Source organism: Trachypithecus francoisi, unplaced genomic scaffold (assembly GCF_009764315.1).
Source record: "Trachypithecus francoisi isolate TF-2019V2 unplaced genomic scaffold, Tfra_2.0 Lachesis_group2, whole genome shotgun sequence".
In the NCBI taxonomy this organism is placed as follows: domain Eukaryota; kingdom Metazoa; phylum Chordata; class Mammalia; order Primates; family Cercopithecidae; genus Trachypithecus; species Trachypithecus francoisi.
The window spans coordinates 66022284-66046660 of NW_022681465.1; the positions used below are offsets into that span (position 1 = coordinate 66022284).

Here is a 24377-nt window from a genome sequence, read left to right on the forward strand (position 1 = left end):
GGATTACAGGCGTGCACCACTGCACCTGGCTAATTTTTTGTATTTTTAGTAGAGACAAGGTTTCACCATGTTGGCCAGGCTGGTCTCAAACTCCTGACCTCTGGTGATCCACCCACCTTGGCCTCCCAAAGTGCTGGGATTAGAGGCGTGAGCCACCATGCCTGGCCGGGTCTGAAGCATTGAGGACATCTTCCCAACAGAGCTGCAAAGAGGGAAAGAGACACGGGCATCTGTTCAGACTTCATTCACTCATCCATCCATTCATTCAACATTTACTGAATACCTTTTAAATTCTGGGCATCATGTTTCCGTTAACTACATCTGGAACACCAATAAGGCACCACCCCGCCTGTGTGTCAGCCGAAAGTTGATTGGATAGAATTGTCATTGTTTAGTTTCAGAGCGATTCAAAGTTATATTTGTGGATTGTGTCAGAATCCTGAGGTTTTTTCTCATGCTTTGCTTGGTGCCACTGCTGGGCTTTGTGTTTGTGGAGAGCTTGTGGCCCTGGATGTGGTCAGGGATCTTCTCCTGGGAATTTCCACTTTCTTCCTCTCTACAGCTGTTTATAGCTGTATAAGGTTTAGATCTGTTAGCAAACACTTGTATAATTATGCCCCTCTCTGTTTACAGATTCAGGATAAATTGTCCTAATGGGAAAATATCTGTCCTTTAGAGTAATTTGGATCAAGGCTTTTTATTTTTTGTTTGTGTCTGCTTCTCTTGCCTTTCTAAAAATCATTTTGCTGTCTGTTTCACTCATGAATCATCTACTGTTGATATACAACAGCACTCAATAAACCTCGTTAAAAATCTTGTCTTGATCTAAAAGTAGTTGACATTGGGGAAATATGTGACCCATCCATATGCTGTCTCATAGATACTGAATTGAAGGAAACATGGGATTGTAAGGCTCTTTGGGGACATCTGATAAGAAGCCCACAGAAATGACCAGCCAGAGGTCTGTGTTGAGCTGTGACATGAGTCTCTGTTCTGTAGGGTGGGGTTTGTTAAAGCTGTCAGGAATAAAGCCTACTTTAAAAGATACCAAGTGAAATTTAGAAGATGACAAGAGGGTAAAACTGATTACTATGCTAAGAAACGCTTGGTGATAGAGGATAAAAATAAGTACAACACACCCAAATACAGGATGAGAGTTCGCGTAACAGAGATATCATTTGTCAGATTGCTTCTGCCCATGTAGAAGGGGATATGATAGTCTGCACAGCTTATGCACACAAACTGCCAAAATTTGGTGTGAAGGTTGGCTGACAAATTCTGCTGCAGCATATTGTACTGGCCTGCCTCTGGCCCGCAGGCTTCTCAGTAGGTTTGGCATGAGCAAGATCTAGGAAGGCCAAGTGGAGGTGACTGGAGATGAATACAATGTGGAAAGCATTGATGGCCAGCCAGGTGCCTTTACCTGCTATTTGGATGCAGGCCTTGCCAGAACTACCGCTGACAATACAGTTTTGGAGGCCCTGAAGGAAGCTGGGAATGGAGGCTTGTCTATTCCTTGCAGTATCAGACGATTTCCTGGTTACGAGTTTGAAAGCAAGGAATTTAATGCGGAAGTGCATTGGAAGCGCATCATGTGTCAGAATGTTGCCGATTACATGCGTTACCTAATGGAAGATGAAGATGCTTACCAGAAACCGTTCTCTCAATACATAAAGAACAGCGTAACTCCAGACATGATGGGGATGTATAAGAAGGCTCATGCTGCTATGCAAGAGAATCCAGTCTAAGAGAAGAAGCCCAAGAAAGAAGTTGAAAAGCAGAGGTGGAACTATCCCAGAATATCCCTTGCCCAGAAGAAAGATCAGGTAGCTCAAAAGCAGGCAAGCTTCCTCAGAGCTCAGAAGCAGGCTGCTGAGACCCAAACCAAACAATTTTCTATGAAGATTTTTCAGATAAAGGCAATCAACTTATTGACTAAGCAGCTGAAGAAAAAGAAAAAGGAAATGACCGACCAGAGCCTTGACCACCATGCTGGAAACCTCATTTCAGTTCATGTGTTTTAGGGCATCACAATCATAAAGCATTTGTATTCATTCATTCCACAGTCACAGAAGACCTACTGTATGCAAAGTTAGATTATAACTGAATAGCTAAATGTATAAAGGTGAACCTTGATTTGAATTCTTCAGCTTTGTAGGAGATAGCAATGCACCCCTCCTATCAGAAAGGGCCAGGCGCAGTGGCTCAAGGCTATAATCCCTGCACTTTGGGAGACTGAGATGGGCAGATCACCTGAGATCAGGAGTTTGAGACCAGTCTGGCCAACATGGTGAAACCCCGTCTCTACTAAAAATACAAAAACCAGCTGGGTGTGGTGGCAGCTACCTGTAATCCCAGCTACTCGGGAGGCTGAGGCAGGAGAATCGCTTGAACCCTGGAGGTGGAGGTCATAGAGAGCCAAGATAGTGCCTTTGCACTCCAGCCTGGGCAACAGAGCAAGACTCTATCAACATAAAACAAAAAAAGGCCGGGCGCCGTGGCTCACGCCTGTAATCCCAGCACTTTGGGAGGCCAAGGTGGGCGGATCACGAGTTCAGGAGATCAAGACCATCCTGGCTAACTCGGTGAAACCCCGTCTCTACTAAAAACACAAAAAATTAAATGGGCATTGTGGTGGGTGCCTATAGTCCCAGCTATTTGGGAGGCTGAGGCAGGAGAAGGGCATGAACCCGGGAGGTGGAGCTTGCAGTGAGCCGAGATTGCGCCATGAATTCTTTTTGCAATGTTTCCTCCCTCTGAATAGCTACAAATACCTAATGATAAGAGGCAGTGGTGTAATGATTAAGCACACCCTTTTGAGTCAGACCAAATGGGTTTGAATCAGGACTCCAACATTTATTAGCCCTGTTACTTAACCTCCTTGTGACTCAGTTTCCTTGTGTTAGAATAAGACTAATAATTATACCCACTTCACAGGGCTACTGCCAAAAAACTGAGATAATCTACATAAAGTACTTAGCACAGTGCCCAATATAATTACAGTAAGAGCTTAATAAGTCATAACTATTATTATCATTATCATCATCATGAACTAATTATTTAGACCCATTAAAAAGCAATACGTCTTGTACACAGAACAGGAGCGAAGCTATGAAATATACTTATCAGGCTGGACGCGGTGGCTCACGCCTGTAATCCTAGCAGTTTGGGAGGCCGAGGTGGGTGGATCACTTGAGGTCAGGAGTTCGAGATCTGCCTGACCAACATGGTGAAACTCTGTCTCTACTAAAAATGCAAAAATTAGCCAGGTGTGGTGGTATGCGCTTGTGGTCCCAGCTACTCTGGAGGCTGAGGCAGAAGAATTGCTTGAACCCAGGAGGCGGAGGTTGCAGTGAGCCAAGATTGTGCCATTGCACTCCAACCTGGGTGACACAGCGAGACTCCATCTCTCTCTCTCTCTCTCTCTCTATATATATATATATACACATACATACACACTTATCATCTAGTCAGTGTCCACAGTTGGGCATATTCTTAGCGATGCCCATCCTAATAAAGAAAACAAAGGTCTGATGTTTTGCGGGAATATTACATTCTCATGGCACCTTGTTTGTGAATTAGGGAACATAGAGGTTCAGGATCTTTAATCCCACATATGATGGAATAACAGTGGAACGCTGTAGTTCTAGAAGGGAATAGAAGGAGTTTTCTAGCCTCACTTCTGCTTAAACATGCAAAACTATCACTTAGGATGGAGTCCAATACATGGAGATTGCACAGTGACACCAGATGAGACTATCCTAAGGTGAAGTCAGTTACCATTAGGATTAAGCAAGTCATCTTTACATTGTATCCAAATTCTATTTTTTTTTTGAGATGGAGTCTCACTCTGTAGCTCAGGCTGGAGTGCAGTGGCGCCATCTCGGCTCACTGCAAGCTCCGCCTCTTGGGTTCAAGTGATTCTTCTGCCTCAGCCTCCTGAGTAGCTGGGACTACAGGCGCCTGCCACCATGCCTGGCTAATTTTTTGTATTTTTAGTAGAGACAGGGTTTCACCATGTTAGCCAGGATGGTCTCGATCTCCTGACCTCGTGACCCGCCCGCCTCAGCCTCCCAAAGTGCTGGGATTATAGGCGTGAGCCACTGTGCCTGGCCTCCCAAATTCTAACATTGTATTTTGAGTGTCTTACCTCTTTTGTCCTCTGTAGAGATGATGAACAGCTGGTCAGTATCCTCTTTATAATAACCCTTCAAGTAGGAAAAGGCTGTTAAGTTTGCTTTAGGTACTTTTTTTCACTCTAGACTAAACAACTCCACATCCTTTAACCTCCCCTCGTAGGTTCTATTTTCTGTCTCTTTAATCATTTAGGTTCTCCTTTGGAACCTTTCCAGTGTCTCCACATCTTCCTTACAATAAGAGGCATCAGATTGGACATTCCCCCCCACCCACCAGTAAGAGTCTGTCTGCTGTCAAATTCTTTATTATGGGGTAGAGAGAAGGGGGGCACTTTCCTTTCCTGTCAAACTCCCACCAACAAAAATTCACCCCAGCACTGCATTGCCTATTTCTTATCAGTGCAACATGCAGATTCCTATTAAATGCATGATGTGGTGTGATCCTCACCACTTTGTCAGTTTTGCTTGAATCTAGACATTAAGCCCCATTTGTGCCTGTCATTTTGATCATCACCCCTGAGGACACCACTTTGAAATCAGCCATCATGCTGAACTCGAAACTGTTTTTAATGAACCATTTCCTTAATGTGTGGAAGCTACTTTGGATTCTCTTAATGTATCAGCAGTTCCCACTCAAATTAACGTTATTTGTAGACTCTGGGTGTGCATATAGCAATTTCAAGTATTATTTAAACCAGATCCAAGACAAAATCGTAGACCACATTCTAAGCATCCCTTTGTTTACTGGGCCATTGATCTCTTTTCCAGACAGCCGTGAAACCCCGGTTAGGGAAAAGACGTACCAGATCATATCTTTCTGGCCTGCTGATGAGAATGGCATATGCATGCAAAAGCTTTCCTGAAATTAAGGTATTATGCAGATGTGGTCACATTTTTTTTTCCCCCTGAGATGGAGTCTTGCTCTGTTGCCCAGGCTGAAGTGTAGTGGCATATTCTTGGCTCACTGCAACCTCCGCCTCCCAGGTTGAAGTGATTCTCGTGCCTCAGCCTCCTGAGTAGCTGAGATTATAGGTACCCACCACCACACCTGGCTAATTTTTATATTTTTAGTAGAGGGGTTTCACCATGTTGGGCAGGCTGGTCTTGAGCTCCTGACCTCGTGATCTGCCCGCCTTGGCCTCCCAAAGTGCTGGGATGATAGGCGTGAGCCACCGCGTCCAGCGTGTGGTCCCATTTTCAATTTCCAGCACTTACACGCCCTAAACTGAGCTTAGGCAACAAAGATGAGGACAGGGGCAGAATATTTCTTTGTATTATACTTAAAACCATACATTTATTTTTATTATTATTTTTATTTATTTTCTTTATTTTTGAGACTGAGCATTGCTCTGTCCCCAGACTGGAGTGCAGTGGTGCAATGTCGGCTCACTGCAACCTCCACCTCCCGGGTTCAAGCGATTCTCCTTCCTCAGCTTCCCGAGTAGAATAGCTGGGACCACAGGCGCCCGCCACCACGCCTGGCTAATTTTCGTTTTTTTTTTTTTTTTGAGACGGAGTCTCGCTCTGTCACCCAAGCTGGAGTGCACTGGCCAGATCTCAGCTCACTGCAAGCTCCGCCTCCCGGGTTCACGCCATTCTCCTGCCTCAGCCTCCCGAGTAGCTGGGACTACAGGTGCCCGCCACCTCGCCTGGCTAGTTTTTTGTATTTTTTAGTAGAGACGGGGTTTCACCGTGTTAGCCAGGATGGTCTCGATCTCCTGACCTTGTGATCCGCCCACCTCGGCCTCCCAAAGTGCTGGGATTACAGGCTTGAGCCACCGCGCCCGGCCTAATTTTTGTATTTTTAATAGAGATGGGGTTTTGCCATGTTGGCCAGGCTGCTCTCAAACTCCTGACCTCAAGTGATCCACCCACCTTGGCCTCCTAAAGTGCTGGGATTACAGGCATGAGCCACCGCACGCCTGGACTGTATTATGTATTTATTTTATTTTTTTGAGTTGGAGTCTTACTCTGTAGCCCAGGCTGGAGTGCAGTGGTGGGATCTTGGCTCACTGCAAACTCCGCGTTCCAGGTTCAAGCAATTCTCCTGCCTCAGCCTCCCTAGTAGCTGGGATTACAGGCGCCCGCCACCGCACTCAGCTGATTTTTGTATTTTTAGCAAAGATGGGGTTTCACTATGTTGGTCAGGCTGGTCTCGAATGCCTGACCTCAAGTGATCCACCCACCTTGACCTCCCAAAGTGTTGGGATTACAGGCGTGAGCCACTGTGCCTGGCCCATACATTTACTTAAACAGCATTGATGTGCACATCATTAATTATGTATCTGGATCGAAGGAGTGGAGAAAGAAGTTAAAACATTGGGAAACTGTTGTGGAAAAAACACTCAGAAAGGAAGCAAAGGAGCACTGCTCAAATTATTATTAGAAAATTATTCAGTTTGAACTTAATTCCCATAAAACATATAGGATGCTAATAAAAGACTACCACCTCTTGGCAGCAGAGTGGGAAAAGGGAAGGGGGAGGAGCCAACATTCATTGAGACCCTTATAATATGTGTAAGCCAGACACTTTGTGTTAGAGCGTTCATACCTTTGGCCTTTTCTAAAATCATCAGCCTAATTTGCTTTGACCCAGGAATTGTGATGTTTGGAGGACTGGCCTACAAAGCTTGTTCTCACTGGGCACATGTAGTATTCTCCGAAACTCCATGAGGTATTGTTGGTTGCAGTACCCAAACCTGCTTGAAATAAACCTTATCCTGGGGTTCTGTTTCCTTTTGGTTCTTCCAAAAGAGGAATACCATGACCTGACACTCCTTGCCTGTTTCTGGGTTGGCTGTTGTGCCGACCTGAATGAAGCAACTAGGGGTAATTCCAGGACTGGTAATGATAATTATTTACTGTGTGCTCTGGGGCTGCTTCTGAGAGTGGGCAGATTTCCAGCCCAGGCTTGACATGGGTTGGCCCCTCCTAGGCTTTAATCACCCATTCCAGTGGCAGTAATGGTACTGGAATTGAAGCTTTCTTTTGCCTCCTCCATTATAATTAATTGCTTCGAATTCCACCAGATCTGTCTGTTGCAAAGCTCATTTACTTTTAGGGGCTGCTGGATGCCCACAACGAGGGCTTAGAGACAGAGGGGTGGAGTGGGACTGGGGTGTGGCTCTAATATGAACCCCAAGGAGTGGAGTGTGTGCCTGCCTGTGCAAGTCCTGGGAGGGAGGCCCAGGGCTTGAGTTAGTGTGCACTGAGATTGGTGCCATCAACCTCAGGAGCTCTCCATACCTCTAGCTCAGGTCCCTGGGAGCTCCACCCTGGATGCCTTTTGAAGCCAGGTGAAATATGTTTTGAGCAGACGTTCCATAAGGGCTTGGGGTTTGGCACCAGCGACGCTTTTACTTTTCAACAAGTGTCAGGAGTGGAAAAATGGAAGAGAATACAGCTGAAGTTTTGAAAAAGCAATGAAATGTGGGGTGACTCCCCCTCCCGCTGCCAGCCCCCGTCCCCTGCTTTAAGAAAAGCAAACACTCTTTTCCTGTCTTATTTGTGTTCCCATTAATTTAAGACAGGAAGCCTCAGTGGGTGTGATGTAAACAATTCGGCCTCGTGGTTCGGGCTTCCTCATCAGTTTGCAGCTGGAGCGATGGCTGCAGGGCCCTGGCCCACTCAGGCCTCCTGGGGGAGGGCTTGTTGACTGAACCCCACAGAAGGTGGGAGGGGTAGGGGAGCAGGAGAAGGTATAAAGGAAATGCTTCAGTCGTGCAGTCACCGGCGATTGTAATTCAGTGGTGGTAACTTTGGTTACTGAAGTAGGAAAGCTCTGACCAGGGATTTCTGGAAAGTTCCCTGACATCCTGCCCCGTGCCATGGTTGTGATTTTCGCTGGGGGCTCCACCCCCGTAAGAACCCAGGCTGCCGCCGATTATGAAATGGAGTGGTCATGAAGTGAATTGATGTGGGGAGGTGGAGCTTCTTGCAGTGGCTCGGAGGGGGAACTTTTGGTGCAAGCGAGGGTCTAGGGTAGGGCGCTTTTTCCTCTAAGCTGCTCCGGGTTTGCCCCAGGAAGCTCCCGAGCCCTCGGTGTAAACAAAGGTGTCTGGATGAGAAGCCCCAAACTCCCTGAAATCCTTCCCAGGGCGGTTTCCTTTTCCCGGCGAGGGGAGTGACCGGGGAGGGGATCCTGGAATGCTGTGGGGTTTTGACAAGTGAGCCAGGGAGTGGCGAGCCGAGTTGAGGATTGCATTACAGGCTTTTCCTAACCTCCTCCACCGCGGCGCGGAGGGAGGAGGGGGGTCCTCCCACAGACGTGGAGCCGGCGGAGAGCAGCCCTCGGGAAGTCCTGCAGGAGCTGCGTTCCAGGAGGGCAGCTGGCAGCCGCCCCAGGCCCCCGGGCCGCCTGCAGGTGATTAGGCTAATGAGCTGCCCCGGGGGCGCGGAGCCCGGCCCGGCGAGAGGATTACCCGGCGCCCAGCTGCTGCCGGCGGAGACTCCCAGGAGCTCCGGAGAGGGGGTCGGAGAGGAACCCTCCGAAGGTGACTTCAGAAGTGGAGGTAGGAAATCGGCTTCTCAGGCGAAAGCCTCATGTTTCCCGGTCTGATCCAGGTTGGGGTGCAGATTGGGGCTGAATCCACAAATGGGGAGATTTAGCCACAGCCTCGGAGGCACGGAGCCGCCACCTAAGCGTCTGTCCTTCTCGTCTCCCGTATCACTGGGGTGTGTTGTTTTTAAAGTGGGGGATTTGCGTGTTGCGAGACGGTTTGTGTTCCTCGGGAGGACTAAGTGACTTGGCGCTGGTTTGTCAATGGTTGGACGGAAGGCGGCGCCCCGGGATGTGTGTGACGGACAGGGAAGGGCTGCGCCGAGGGGCAGGTAGTAGGGGGCTCCAGAGCCACGGCGGTTTCAGAACCTTGGGGGCTGTGCCGTTGAAGCCCCGGTAGGAGCGGGGGGGCATGGCAGCAGCCCGGGGAATCTGTCATACTGTCCCCATCCCTCGCTAGCAGGAGAATGAGGCGGAGCAAAGCTGCCTTCTTTACCCGCGGCAATTGTGGATGATCTCACACGAGGTCGTGATCGCCTTTGGGGACAGATCTTTGCCCCCAAATTATTAAACAGCCTGCTTGGACAGCAGCCCCACCACTGATTCACAAAGTGTTTTGATTATGGGATCCACAAATCAAAGATATTTAAAGGTACAGGATGTTTGAAAAGAGAGTGACATTTTCTGTCCTGTAGCTCCTCTCTACTAGGTAGTTTATAAACACTACAAGTGAAATGAAGTCAGTCTTGTCTCATGAGATGGAGGGAAAGAAGGAGGTAACTACAGCTGTCATCCTGTGAACCATATCTGGGAGAAAAAGACTGAATGTAAACAGTAAACAAATGCTTTTCATAGAAATAGGCTAGGCTGAGTTTGATATCGTAAGGGGATATAATAAACTCTAATATAGAAATATCTTTACATACATTTCTAATATAGAAATATATTTAAATATCTTCAAAAATTTAAATCTTTAAAATATATTTAATACAAATAAAATAGAATACTTTCAGACTTTGCACTCCTACTGTTTTGCAACTCTCGATTCAGCTTTGCAGGCGAGTTGCAAGGGCTTCATCTGCCTCCCAGCTGCTAATCTGGCCATTGAATACTAACCTGTAGGCCTGGGTGGCTCCTTTTGCTGAGATGTTAATGGAGTTGAGAGGATACGGGACCCGCCCACAGTTAATCCTTCAGGATCTTCAGTCAAACCCAAGGCCCCTGGGGGCAGCTGCGGGACTCACAGACAGGAGGATGGCCTTTGGGGAAAGTGGCCTGTGTCAGGTCTTAAGGAAGAAAAAGTTAGTTCTCAGAGCGGGCCACAAGCAAAAGAAACAAGAAAGGAAAAGTGATGGGGGTCGGGAACCGAAGTGAATTTAAGGCTTATCTGGGCCCTCAGCCTCTCTGAGCCTGCATTGCTAGGTGTAATTGTCGGCCTCCCTCTAATCTAGAGTGAAAGGAAGATGGTCTAAGAGCAGCAAAGTCACCAAACTGCCTTTCTGCCTTCTCACGTCCTTAAATTTACCAGCGGCACACCTGGCACGTAATGGAGCTTCCCTTGAGCCGCTGTTCCTGCTAATCTCTGTATGCTCCATGTGGGTCACACTTAGGGATGGTGTCATTGAAGAGAATGGCAAGTCCATTGCACCGTGTTTCCTGGGACATCAAGGTGGCTACCTGCTCTTCCCTTTTGCCTTCTTCATCAAGTCTTGTTTCCCAGAGGTTTGGCCAAGTGCTTGTTGCTCTGCCCTCCAGAGAGCGGGTTCTTCCTGATTTTACTGGGTTCTCATTCTGGAATCAGACTTACAGCGTGAGCTTCCCTCCTTATCAAAACCATTATGTATGTATGTGTATATATATGTATATATGTGTATATATGTATATGTATATATGTGTATGTGTACATATGTGTATATATATTATATATAAAAATTTAAAAAGTCAAATATGCCTACAAGGCTTATAACTAGGGACAGTACTCACTCACCTTACCTCTTACCAACTTTCACTTCTTTCTCTTTTCTAGAGACGTGGTCTTGTTATGTTGCCCTGGCTGGTCTCAAACTCTTGGGCTGCCTCAGCAAACCTCCCGCCTCAGCCTCCCAAAGTGCTGGGATTATAGGTGTGAGTCACCATGCTTAGCCTCAACTTCCACCTCTGTGCCCAAAAGACAACCATTTTCAACTCTTTGCACTTCTAGTTAGGAAGCACACACTGCCTGCTGGGTCCCTCCCTGATGAGAACTCTGTCGTCCTCCACCTGCCGCTCTTGAGGCCAGTTGCACATCCATCATTGTGGTGCCTCCTCTCACCATTATAATTCATTTTGCTGCTTTTTCATTGTAGCATCCCCTGTGTTTTAGACCCCATGTCTTCCTTTTTCTTTATGTTCTTTTGCTGGTAAAACACACCTTCCAGAAGTTCCTGAGAAAGAGGACATGGGAGGCAAGTTTTTTGAGATCCTTCAAGGTTGACATAGGTTGGAAATCCCTTTCTCTCAGAAGTTAGAAAGCATTGCTTTTCTAGATTTCAGAATTGCCATTGAGATGTCTGGTGTCATTCTAAAGGCTGATGCTTTGAATGGATATCCCCTCCTGAAAGTTCTTAGGATTTCCTCTTTGTCCCCTAATATTCTCTCTGTTCTCATGAAGTTTCATTGTAAGACTTGGTGTGGGCCGGGCGCAGTGGCTCACGCCTGTAATCCCAGCACTTTGGGAGGCCAAGGCAGGTGGATCACGAGGTCAGGAGATCCAAATCATCCTAACACTGATTTCCTGTCTCTACTAAAAATACCAAAAATTAGCTGGGCGTGGTGGCGGGCGCCTGTAGTCCCAGCTACTCAGGAGGCTGAGGCAGGAGAATGGCATGAACCCAGGAGGCGGAGCTTGCAGTGGGCCGGGATTGCGCCTCTGCACTCCAGCCTGGGCGACAGAGGGAGACTCCAACTCAAAGGAAAAAAAAAAAAAAGACTTGGTGTGAGTCTTTTCCCATCCATTTTACCAGGCTTCCAGTGGGCTTTCTCAATCTAGAAACTCTGATCTATTCTGAACAGTTTCGTGGAGTTTTGTTGGTTGTGTGTGTGTGTGTGTGTGTGTGTGTGTGTCTTTTAATTTTTTTTTTTTTTTGAGACGGAGTCTCGCTCTGTCGCCCGGGCTGGAGTGCAGTGGCCGGATCTCAGCTCACTGCAAGCTCCACCTCCTGGGTTTACGCCATTCTCCTGCCTCAGCCTCCCGAGTAGCTGGGACTACAGGCGCCCGCCACCTCGCCTGGCTAGTTTTTTCTATTTTTTAGTAGAGACGGGGTTCCACAGTGTTAGCCAGGATGGTCTCGATCTCCTGACCTCGTGATCCGCCCGTCTCGGCCTCCCAAAGTGCTGGGATTACAGGCTTGAGCCACCGCGCCCGGCCTTAATTTTTATTTATTTATTTTGGAGATGGAGTCTCACTGTCACCCAGGCTGGAGTGCAGTAGTGCGATCTCAGCTCACTGCAACCCCTGCCTCCGGATTCAAGTGATTCTCCTGCCTCAGCCCCTGAGTAACTGGGACTACAGGCATGCACCACCACACCCAGCTAATTTTTGTATTTTTAGTAGAGAGGGGGTTTCAATGTGTTGGCCAGGCTGGTCTCAAACTCCTCACCTCAGGTGATCTGCTCGCCTTGGCCTCCCAGGGTGCTAGGATTACAGATGTGAGCCACCGCACCTGGCCTTTTTTGTCTGTGTTTTCAGTAGAGATTGGGTTTCACCATGTTGACCAGGCTGGTCTCGAACTCCTGACTTCAGGTGATCTGCCCGTCTTGGCCTCCCAAAGTGCTGGGATTACAGGTATGGGCCACTGCACCCAGCCAGTTCCCTAGAGGAAAAAAGAAAAAAAAAATTCCATCCTTCTCCTAATTGGAAGGAGGCCCTCATCATGAATTGACTCTCGAATTTTCTTACTGAAATCTCCTTTGCAAAAAGAATAGCTATGATAGTGAAATCGATGTGATCTGACTCCATCTTGCTTCTAACCTCCAGGTTGTCCTGGTTCCCTCCTGGATGTAGGCCAAACTAACTTTAGGGAGGAACTTAGTTTATGGTTTAACTTTGAAACAAAGATGATGGCAGCCCTTTCCCAAAACAAATCTCCTTATTGCCTAGGGACCAGACTGCCTTGGTAAGACTGACAAAGTAGCCACAAGATTTGCGGCTTGATAAGCATCACTATTGTAGAATCTGAGGTTGGCATTTTGAGATGTCTTTTCAGGTTTCTGCATTTCTTTTTTCTTTTTTTTTTTTTTTTTTCTTTTTTGAGATGGAGTCTCCCTCTGTTGCCCAGGCTGGAGTGCAGTAGCATGATTTTAGCTCACTGCAACCTCTGCCTCCTTGGGTTCAAGTGATTCTCGTGCCTCAGCCTCCCAAGTAACTGGGACCACAGGCATGCATCATCTTGCCCAGCTGATTTTTGTATCTTTAGTAGAGATAGGGTCTCACCATGTTGCCCAGGCTGGTCTTGAACTCCTGACCTGAAGTGATCCACCCGCCTCAGCCTCCCAAAGTGCTGGGATTACAGTGTGAGCCCCCGAGCCCAGCCAAGGTTTTTGCATTTCTGACAACTAGTGGCTTCACCCAGACCTGCCAAGTGGTCCCGTGGCCCCACCCAGAAGTGGACTCAGCATGAGGATCATTTTCCACACCCCTGTGATTGAATCCCCAACCAATCAGCAGCACCCATTCCCTAGCCACTCCCTCCCCCAATCTAGTCTTAAAAAAACAGCCTTCGAATTTTCAGAGAGACTGATGTGAGTCATAAAACCCCATTCTCTTGTTCAGCTGGCTGTGTGTCAATTAAACTTCTCTATTGCAATTCCCCTGTCTTGATAAATTGGCTCTATCTGGGCAGCAGGCAAAATGAACCTGTTGGGTGGTTACATTACCCTTTTTCTTATACTTTCTATCTCCTTTTAAAAAACATTTCTACTTCCTGGGAAATTTCCTCATTTTTGTCTTCCAACCCATATGTTCAGTTTTTATGTCTGTCATCATATTTCTAATTCCCAAGAAAGCCTTAAAAATATCTGAAATTTTCTTTTTATAACCTGTTACTGTTTCTTGGATGAAAAGCTTCTCAATTCTCTGTGGATCTCAATTACAGCTTATTTGAAGCATTTCTTTACTCCCTGCACTCTTTGTTTCCTCAGATTTCCTCTTAGTTTTTTTGTTTGCTTTTTGGTTTTTAATCACTTCCACATTAAAGGCTTTCTTCAGATGTCTGATGATCCTTGACTGATCGCTCACTAAAAAGATAACTGGAAGATCTACATAGATGACATATACCCAGGAATAGTTCTTTCTTACTAAGAAGGAGATGTAGAACATGTCTCAGAATCTAGAACAATGCCTGGCACACATGAACCTTTCCATACATACAGTGTTTGCTGAGTAACTGAGTGACGTACACTGTTGCTGGGGCCCAGGTAGTTGCAAGTATTAAAAGCTCTCAGGTGATTGAAATATGCAGCTAGCACAGAGGACCTCTGCTGTAGGAGTAGCTCGCTGGTGGTTTCATTGGAGGACTCACACCTGATAATTTGTTCTTTGGAACCTGTCTTTGTTCTCTGGGGAAACGGATTGGGTAGAAGAGAAATCCCCTACACTGAGGAGAATTGGTTGGCTGCAGTGTTCTGGGAGCCAGATGAGGAGGAGACTTGAAGTCTAACCATTTGGTGTGATGACTTTGTCTTGTTTGCCTGTTTTTTCAGCTCCTGCCCTCAGCTACACCTGGTGTCTCTGAGTCCAGAGTTGCCGAGACACAGCAGAGCACACAGGTTGCAGAATTTCAGCCTTCACTTGGTACCTAGGGCTAAGGTGATTTAGGGTCTCTTCCACCTCAGTGCACGTTGCCTCCAATTCCACAGGCGTTGCAGGGCATAAATTCCAACATGGCTTTCCTCACTGCTGTGCTAGGTTTTTGCTTTCTACCACCTGCTAAGTCAGTTACCACTAGTTTTTCTACATTCCAGCTTCCAAAATTGTGTTGCAATCATTGTTTCTCCTGTTCTCTCTATCTTCGAGAGGCTAGCAACCCTCCCTTCACCCTCACTCATGTCAGACCATTGTGTTTACTGGCAAATGAGTCTCCCTGCCTGATGCCCCCAACTTTGCCCCAGAAGCCTCTTCTCAGTTCTTCTTTCTGTTGCAGGTGCCCACTTGGGGCCACATTTCAGATAGGCTACATTGAACTTTCGTCTCAGCAGTAGTCATTTAAAATGTCCCAGCCCCTGAAGAGAGTGGTGGCTGTTGGTCATTCCTGTTGGCATGGTAGTGTCGTCTTCTTCAGATCATTCATTATGCTGCTGCTTCTGTACAGAGTATTGGGCAGAAGGCATTTTTGAACATATTTGATGCTATGGCTTATCAGGGCTCTGTCTGTGAGGATAACTGTGCAGCACGTTAACTTTGAAATATATTCATGTCCATTTCCTTTTTTGGCCCTCACCAGCAGCCCATTGGGTGGTGGTGTGGTCAGGTGGACTTGGAAGCGTTATTCTCTGAGATGATTAGTCCATTTAGGTCACATATCTCCATTCCATGCCCCAGAGACAAGCATAGGAAAGAGCTCGCTCTCAAAGGCTAAGCAATAAAGAGTAAAGGAAAGTCTGTGGTGGAGTTTCTAGGGAAGGTGTGTCCACTACCAAGAAAAAGACGCAAAATACATGGCCCTTTTGCTTTCCCCCTGTGTTGCTGTGTAAACTGGCATAGGCATGGTGCCCCTAACCTGAGGATGCAGCCACCGTGCAGGAGAGAGTAAGTAGCAGGTCCCAAAGAGTCCCAGAGAAGCACAGCTCAGAGCCCCACCCTTCTTCTGCACTTCCTCGCATGTGAAATGATGAATTTCCTCCCTGTTTAAGCCACTTTGAGTCAGGGTTTGCTATCATTTGCTGCTAAAGTAATACAGGTGGAGATTTATTTATGCATCGCTCATCTCCAAAAAGAGTTGAGGCAGACCGTGGGCTCACTCAGATTTGAGCTCCCCGATTCCTCTTCTGATTCTCATTCTGATTCCAAGTAGAATTCCTCTCTACGCTGCCTATTTTCTAGGCAGATGAAAGTAATTTTATTCTTTCTTCCAACTTCAAACGAAGGAATAACTATTGAGACATTTGGGGAAAAGTGGGGGAGTTCCTTGCTTTGGAGATTACCGGCTGAACCCAGGGAGCAAATATCCTGGGCTGTCACTGAAGTGAGGACTGCTTTTAAATGACACAGCACTGAAGACACTTCGTGCTCCTGCTTGTGAAAAGCCAAGCACTAGTTTTCACTCCCTCCCTCCTAGGACTGTGGAGGCTGAAAAGTCTGCCTGCAGACTTGGTATGGTTTCCCCCATCTTCCACCCTTTGTGCCTCCCAGACTTTGGGAAGTTTTGAAGATAAAACAAGCTCTGGAAGTGCTCGGTGCTGTCAGGAAGACCAGAATGCCGGAGAAAGTACCCTGTTCGTTCCTGTGTTTTCCGGTCTGACTCAAGTGGCAATGATTTGAGTCATTTTTATGAATGGAAGGCCTTCAGAGCCTGTTCTATACTATATAATATGTATGCCTTATACTATACAGTTCATTATTACATCCTGAACAGCCTACACCATCTGTGATAAACAATTGGTATTCAAACATTATTGTGAATGAACAACACAAGGATTGCTCATGTTAATAGACTCTTATTTTATTTTATTTTTTGAGAAGGAGTCTCACTTTGTTGCCCAGGCTGGAGTGCAGTGGCACAACCTCAGCTCACCCCAACATCCATCCCAGGGTTCCAGCGATTCTCCTGCCTCAGCCTCCCAAGTAGCTGGGACTACAGGTGCGCTCCACCACACCCGGCTAATTTTTGTATTTTTAGTAGAGACAGAGGTTTTGCCATGTTGGCCAGGCTGGTCTCAAACTCCTGATCTCAGATGATCCACCTGTCTCGGCCTCCCAAAGTGCTGGGATTACAGGCGTGAGCCACCATGCCAGGCTGACTCACTAATTTTAATGGCAGCGTATTTTCCCATTGAGTTGAAGGACCATAATTTGCACATCTATATCCCCAGGACTGGACATTTAAGTAGTATGGGCTAGAATATCTGAGACATGGGGTCATTAATTGGGAGATAACCATGAGACTGTTTTGTTTTGAGAATGAGTTTCGTTCCCCAGGCTGGAGTGCAGTAGTGCAATCTTGGCTCACTGCAACCTCTGCCTCCCAGGTTCAAGCAATTCTCCTACCTCAGCCTCCCTAGTAACTGGGATTACAGGCACATGCCCCCAGACCCAGCTAATTTTTATTATTATTTTTTCCGAGATGAAGCGTTGCTCTTTCCCCCAGGCTGGAGTGCAGTGGCCTGATCTCGGCTCATTGCAACCTCTGCCTCCTGGGTTCAGTGGTTCTCCTGCCTCCCAAGTAGCTGGGATTACAGGCGCGCGCCACTATGCCCAGCTAATTTTTTTGTATTTTTGGTAGAGACGGTTTCACCATGTTGGCCAGGCTGGTCTCAAACTCCTGACCTTGTGATCTGCCTGCCTCAGCCTCCCAAGGCATGGCAATCCCGCGCCTGCTGGGAGTACAGGCATGAACCATGGTGCCTAGCCAATTTTTATTTTTATTTTTTAGTAGAGATGGAGCTTCACCATGTTGGTCAGGCTGGTCTCAAACTCCTGACCGCAAGTGATTCTGCCTGCCTTGACCTCCCACAGTGCCATGAGCCACTGCCCAGCCATGAGACCTTTTTTTGACTGTTCTGTTACTTCTCCATCTTCCTGACCCCTCTGACTTTCAGAGAGGCCCCAATCATCCCAGTTCCAGATTCCCATTGCCAGCAACAGAACTCAGCACAAAAGTAGACGGCATTTTGGAAGCACTGAGATTTTTATAACTTTTCCTGGGGGTTCCTGTTAATCATTAGTTGGCAGGGAATTGCCGCTTGAAATGTGCATCCCTAAAGTGGTGCCTGCCTAGCGTGGTTTTCCAGGTGGTTTCTTCTCACATGTCTTACTACACTTTTGAATCTAGAGATTATATATCTGGCTCTTTCATTTGTTAGGACTTTTGGCTGACCTCTGAGATGCTTGTTTTAATTGCCAACTGATAGAAAATGTAAGTGGAAAAATGCATTAGGATGCAAAGTTTGGAGTTGGAAATGGGTGAGCTTGTAGGGATAGGCGATGAAGGAAAACTGTTAAAAGACAATTTTGTCTGGTTAGTGGGCTGTTGTCTTAGCAGTTTCACTTGTCAGCCTCTCTGTAAATAAATATACCATTCCTTAAACAATATAAGCATTCTGTGGAAGTTTACACATAAAGAAATCACATAAATTTCTTTTTTTTTTTTTTTTTTTTGAGGTGGAGTCTTGCTCTGTCGCCCGGACTGGAGTGCAGTGGCCAGATCTCAGCTCACTGCAAGCTCCGCCTCCCGGGTTTACGCCATTCTCCTGCCTCAGCCTCCCGAGTAGCTGGGACTACAGGCGCCCGCTACCTCGCCCGGCTAGTTTTTGTATTTTTAGTAGAGACAGGGTTTCACCATGTTAGCCAGGATGGTCTCGATCTCCTGACCTCGTGATCCGCCCGTCTCGGCCTCCCAAAGTGCTGGGATTACAGGCTTGAGCCACCGCGCCCGGCCTAAATTTCTGTTTTTGTAACTTACATTTGAGATATGCTATAAGACCTTGATATTTCCATTTAGATTAATCCTATGATGAAGCCCTTTTGTAGAACACACAATTTTTTTAAAAAAGTCAAAAGACATTTGTCCCAAATCCATATCAGAGATATATGTATGTGTGAGTGTAAAGTACAGTTCTGTATGTGTTGTCATTTCTTCCCCTGCCCCCAATTCATTCTCTGACTTCCTCTGTACTAAGAGGGTTGTGTCTGTGAGCTGCAGCATCTGGTCCTTGCTTTTTCTGTTTCTGGTTGGGTTCAGCCAATGGAAGGCACTGGCAGAGGATCAGAGGAGGAGGAAAGAGCATCTGGGTATTTATCTCCCTCACAGTCCCCCTAACCTTGCTGGGGTTCTGACGATGGCAGATTTCCTCGAAGCGCTTGAGGCAACTCACTTTCCTTGCTCCAGTTCCTGCATAGTCTGATAATACTGCTTCCTCCCCATGCTCTGCAGACCTAGAGGCCCTAGCAGTTTCCCTGCTGTTGTTGCTAGTCCCAGGGTGCTGCACTCTGCCTGTCTCCTGTCTGCACCTCTGTAAACAGTCCCTGCCTAAAACAGTCTCCACTGAAACCTTTTCAGTGTGCCTTCTGTTTCCTGCTGGACTCTGACTGATAGTCTTTGTCCATTTTTTTCTCATATATAATCTTAATTGTCATGCTTGGCTCTAAAGTGCCAGTTACATTTACTACATCTGAATTTGAATTTGAATTGTATCCTTTTTTTTTTTTCTTTTTGGAGACGGAGTTTCGCTCTTGTCGCCCAGGCCCACTGGGCCTCAGCTCACTGCAACCTCTGCCTCCCAGGTTCAAGTGATTCTCCTGCATCAGCCTACTGAGTAGCTGGGATTACAGGCATGCACCACCACACCTGGCTAATTTTTGTATTAGTAGAGACGGGGTTTCACCATATTGGCCAAGCTGGTCTCCAACTCCTGACCTCAGGTGATCTCACCTCAGACTCCCAGAGTGCTGGGATTACAGGCGTGAGCCACCGTGCCCATCCGAATTGTATCTTATGTGAGATTTGTCTTTTTTTTTTTTTTGAGACAGAGTCTTGCTCTGTCGCCCAGGCTGGAGTGCAGTGGCGCAGTCTCGGCTCACTGCAAGCTCCGCCTCCTGGGTTCACGCCATTCCCTTGCCTCAGCCTTGCGAGTAGCTGGGACTACAGTCGCCCGCCACATCTGGCTAATTTTTGTATTTTTAGTAGAGACGGGGTTTCACTGTGTTAGCCAGGATGGTCTGGATCTCCTGACCTCGTGATCTGCCCGCCTCAGCCTCCCAAAGTGTTGGGATTACAGGTGTGAGCCACTGTGCCCGGCTGAGATTTGTCATCTTGTGTCTATTCTGTCCTTTCCAATAGATTATGAGTCCTGCGGGAGGAGGAAGATGATTCAGCCTTCTCCCTACAGTGTGTTACACTGTTTGACATAAGAGGTTACAAGAATTGGCAACTCTTTTTTGTTGTTTTTGTTTTGTTTTTGGCTTTTCTTGAGATAAGTTCTTGCTCTTTCTCCCCGGCTGGTGTGCAGTGGCGCTATCACGGCTCACTGCAGCCTTGACCTCTTAGGCCCAAGTGATCTTGCCACCTGAACCTCCCAAGTAGTTGGGACCACAGGTGTGTACCACCTCAGCTCATTTTTATTTTTTTGTAGAGATGGGGTCTCCCTGTGTTGCCCAGGCTGGTTGTGAACTCCTGGGCTCAAACAATCCTCCTGCCTCAGGTTTTCAAAGTGCTGGGATTACAGGTGTCAGCCACCTGTGTCTAGTGGCAACTTTTTTTTTTTTTTTTTTGAGACCAAGTCTTGCTCTGTCGCCCAGGCTGGAGTGCAGTGGCACGATCTTGGCTCACTGCAAGCTCCGCCTCCCAGGTTCGCCATTCTCCTGCCTCAGCTTTTTTTTTTTTTTTTTTTTTAAGGTCCCCTGGGTTTACCAGGATGGCAACGCTTGTTTTTGTTTTGGTTTTTTTGAGATAGGGTCTCACTGTTGCCAAGGCTGGAGCACAGTGATGCAATCACAGCTCACTGCGACCTCTGCCTCTCTGGCTCAAGCAATTCTCCCACCTCAGCCTCACGAGCTGGGACTGCAGGTGGGCGCCATCACACCTGGCTAATTTTTGTCTTTTTTGTGAAGATGGAGTTTTGCCGTGTTGTCCAGGCTGGTCTCCAACTCCTGAACTCAAGCAATTGGGCTGCCTCAGCCTCTGAAATTGTTGGGATTACAGGCGTGAGCCACCGCACCCAGCCTCAGGATGGCAGCTCTTGAAGTAGAATAATAACATACATATTAAAGTGCATGTGTGTGTTTAGTGTTAGTGCTATTGGCAGTGCCTTCTGGCAGTGCTGCAGCTGAGCTCAGAGTCTTAATTCCTGCTGTCGGCTCGGGCATCTGAGGGCAGAGAGAGGGTGGGTCTGACCCCCTGCAGAAGGTGGTGATGGCGTCTGGGAGGATTCGTGCCCTCACAGCTGCTCAGGAGCCTCCCCAACGATACCCTCCCACCACCCTTAAAGGCATCATACCACAAGTGTGCAAATTATTATTATTATTTTTTTTTTTTTTTGAGGCGGAGTCTCGCTCTATTGCCCGGACTGGAGTGCAGTGGCCAGATCTCAGCTCACTGCAAGCTCCGCCTCCCGGGTTTACGCCATTCTCCTGCCTCAGCCTCCCGAGTAGCTGGGACTACAGGCGCCCGCCACCTGGCCCGGCTAGTTTTTTTTTTTGTATTTTTAGTAGAGACGGGGTTTCACCGTGTTAGCCAGGATGGTCTCGATCTCCTGACCTCGTGATCCGCCTGTCTCGGCCTCCCAAAGTGCTGGGATTACAGGCTTGAGCCACTGCGCCCGGCCGCAAATTATTTTTTAAAAAAGAAGAGAAAGGGAAGACAGAAAGCCACTGACCCTGCCAGCTGACCTGATGTTGGCCATGCTGTCCTGTGGGAGAGGCACCTGTTTCTGTGTTCTTGGGACCCAGCATTTTGGATTCTAGTCCATATGCAGGTATCATAATCTGTGACTATTAGCGAATTTTCATAACTTTCATTTGTGTCCTTATCAGTGTCGGTTCATTCATGCAGTAAGCAATTACTGAGTGCCAGTTACAGGCAACACACTGCAATTAGCTATCATGTTTTTCAGAGTCAGGGGTTCCTTAAGGGACTGAAATAATAGAATTTTCTTGCTAGAAGGGATCTCGGATCATGTCTAATCCAGCTTCATCCTTTGAAGGTGAAGTTCAGCTCAAGAGGTTCAGGGCTTTGTCTGGAGCACAGTAAATGCCATGGATGGTACCAGACCTCCATGCCTTGACTCTGCCTGGAGTTCTTTCCTCGTTTTGCTCTGATTACACCACCTGGTCATTTCCTGGGTGCTTTCTGGTGCAGCTAACCTCCACCAGGTATCCTTTAAAAAGCTTCTCTGCTGTTCTTTATTGCTTCCCTCTGGCTGCAAATGCAAACCAGATAGTCATGCTCTGAGCTCATAAAAAAACCTAATGGGATGCAGACAGCAGATTCCAACCTAGACTTCAACACAGCCCCAATGTATACAGCTGGGGGCTATCCAGACCAGCCCACCACTGCTTCGGAGCATCTCTCCTCCTCTAAACTTCAGAGCAGCATTTTATGTGGGTGTATGAGGTGCTAGGATTGGGTTGGGTGAGTTAGTTATAAGTTATGTGGTTTTTAGAGCCAGAGCCTCAGCCCTCATCTGCAGAAGAAGTGGTTTCCTTCAGGCCAGGTGAGGGCTGCTGGCAAAGCCTTTTTCTGGGAGGCCTTTGCTGCCGCATGGGGATCGGTGCTGCTTCTGGTTTGGCCCTTCATGGGTCTGTATTTATTTCAATGACCAGGGTATCAGGTGTCCCCTACAAAATCAAAAACTTTTGACTCCACTAAATTTACAGCTTCAAGTTGGATTCAGATGGACAAGAAAAAGCCTTTCCTTAATGAAGAGACACAAAGCCAATTAGACTGCCTGAGCAAGCCTAGGTCTGCATGTGATGAGGTGATTTCCAGTTGTGGAGTGTTCCGCCCTCCACATGTTACGTTCTTCTACATATGTGTGTCAGCCAGAGTCCTGATAAATCCGTACCCATACCTATGAGACATAGGTTTGGGAAGATTAGGGAAAGAAAGGCAGCAGGGGTGGGGCAGGGCAGGGCAAGGGGAGCTGGTAACCTTTACTGAGTGCCCGCTATTTGTCAGGATTTGTGCTGGGAGTTTTAACTGGGGGATCTCACACCTAGATAGCAGAGGGTTATTTTGTAGATCTGGACCTGAGGCTCAGAAGGGCCTTGACATACCCTGTGTTGCACAGGTAATGTAAGGTGGTGTGTCACAAAGTCACCTCTGTCTGACCCCCACACACAAACCATCTCAGTGAAGGAATATTGTTCTAAATGCAGCTCTTGGCCAGGTGTGGTGGCTCACGCCTGTAATCCCAGCACTTTGAGAGGCTGAGGTGGGTGGATCACGAGGTCAGCAGTTCAAGACCAGCCTGGCCAACATGGTGAAACCCTGTCTCTATTAAAACTACAAAAATTAGCTGGGTCTGGTGGCATGTGCCTGTATTCTCAGCTACTCAGGAGGCTGAGGCAGGAGAATCGCTTGGGCCTGGGAGGTAGAGGTTGCAGTGAGCCAAGATTGCACCACCTGCACTCCAGCCTGGGTGACAGAGTGAGACTGTCTCTAAATAAATAAATAAACAAATAATAAATAAATGCAGCTGTCCCGTGTCAGTTTGGGAAAAGCTAGTTAGCATCCCTGCCTTGCTTTTCTCAACTGTAAAGTGGGGATAAAGTTTGTCACTCCCTCATAGGTTCATGGTGAGGATGGAGTGAGTGAGGGACTGTGCATAGTGTTCATTACTATGCCGACCATGGATGCCCTTAATAAAACTTAACTCCTGAGCCCCTTGTGCTGGGTCTGCTGCTGCTGCTTTTTCTAATGGGTTTTGTCACTTTGGAGCCAATTGTTAACATCCTTGAATTACTTTGATCATTTATAAAATGAGGCTTGTGTTAAAGGTGAGTTTTTTTTTGTTTGTTTTTGAGACAGAGTCTTGCTCTGTCACCCAGGCTGGAGTGCAGTGGCACGATGTCAGCTCACTGGAACCACCGCCTCCTGGGTTCAAGCAGATTCTCCTGCCTCAGGCTCCAGAGTAGCTGGAATTAAGGTGTGTACCACCACTCCTGGCTAATTTTTTTATTTTTAGCAGAGATGGGATTTTGCCATGTTGGACGGCTGGTCTTGAACTCCTGGCCTCAAATGATCTGCCTGCTTCAGCCTCCCAAAGTTCTGGGATTACAGACATGAGCCACTGTGCCTAGTCAAAGGTCAGTTTTCTTAATGGAGAAAATCCCAAAGAGAAAGAGGCAAATCCCCATCTTTCATGTTGTAACTATCAAAGTTCCAGACATGCTCTATCTGTATCTTCCTTCAGGACAGATCCATTCACGTATACTGGTGAGAGGCTGGATTTGGTCTGTTGTGCAGGAGGAACCTGTGCTCTCTGTAGTTAATTCCAGCCACCCTTCTCAGTCCTCACCCCTTGGGCTTCCTCTCCTTCCTGACTCATTGTCCCTGTGACGTATATTCATCAGCACTGTCCATCTCTTTTTTTCTGCCTCCCCCACCCCTTGGAACAGAAATGTATTGACTGCATACAAAAATTAGCCGGGTGTGGTGGTGGGCGCCTGTAGTCCCAGCTACTCAGGAGGCTGAGGCAGGAGAATGGCGTGAACCTGGGAGGCGGAGGTTGCAGTGAGCTGAGATCACACCGCTGCACTCCAACCTGGGTGACGGAGTGAGACTCTGTCTCAAAAGAGAAAAAAGAAATGTATTGGCTGCGATGAGCATCTTTTATAACTTGGAATATTGTCCATTGTCCTTTGCACTTCAGTCACTGAAATAGGTAATGACGGGGACTCCCTTGAAGATCCCGAGGTATTACGCCTTTCTTCAGGATGTTCCAGAAAATTCTCCGTCTCTTACAGCCCTCTCTGGCTCTTGTTGCTATCGGCAGTGCCTTCTAGCAGTGCTGCAGCTGAGCTCAGAGTCTTAATTCCTGCTGTTGGCTCG

General features: G+C 47.3%; 1 protein-coding gene across 4 annotated transcripts in view; it reads left to right on the top strand.

Moving 5' to 3' along the window:
* The window catches only part of PDZD2 (PDZ domain containing 2), a 493831-nt gene that overhangs the window by 220028 nt on the left and 249426 nt on the right, over positions 1 to 24377 (top strand). The window contains exon 1 of one of the 4 annotated variants that reach the window (XM_033179279.1): positions 7458 to 8647. The exons of 2 other annotated variants lie outside the window; for them this stretch is intronic. The gene's annotated coding sequence lies outside the window, so the exon portion shown is untranslated. Of the gene's footprint in view, positions 1 to 7457; positions 8648 to 24377 lie in introns of those variants that run through there. One more of the 4 variants, XM_033179280.1, reaches the window with a different exon arrangement.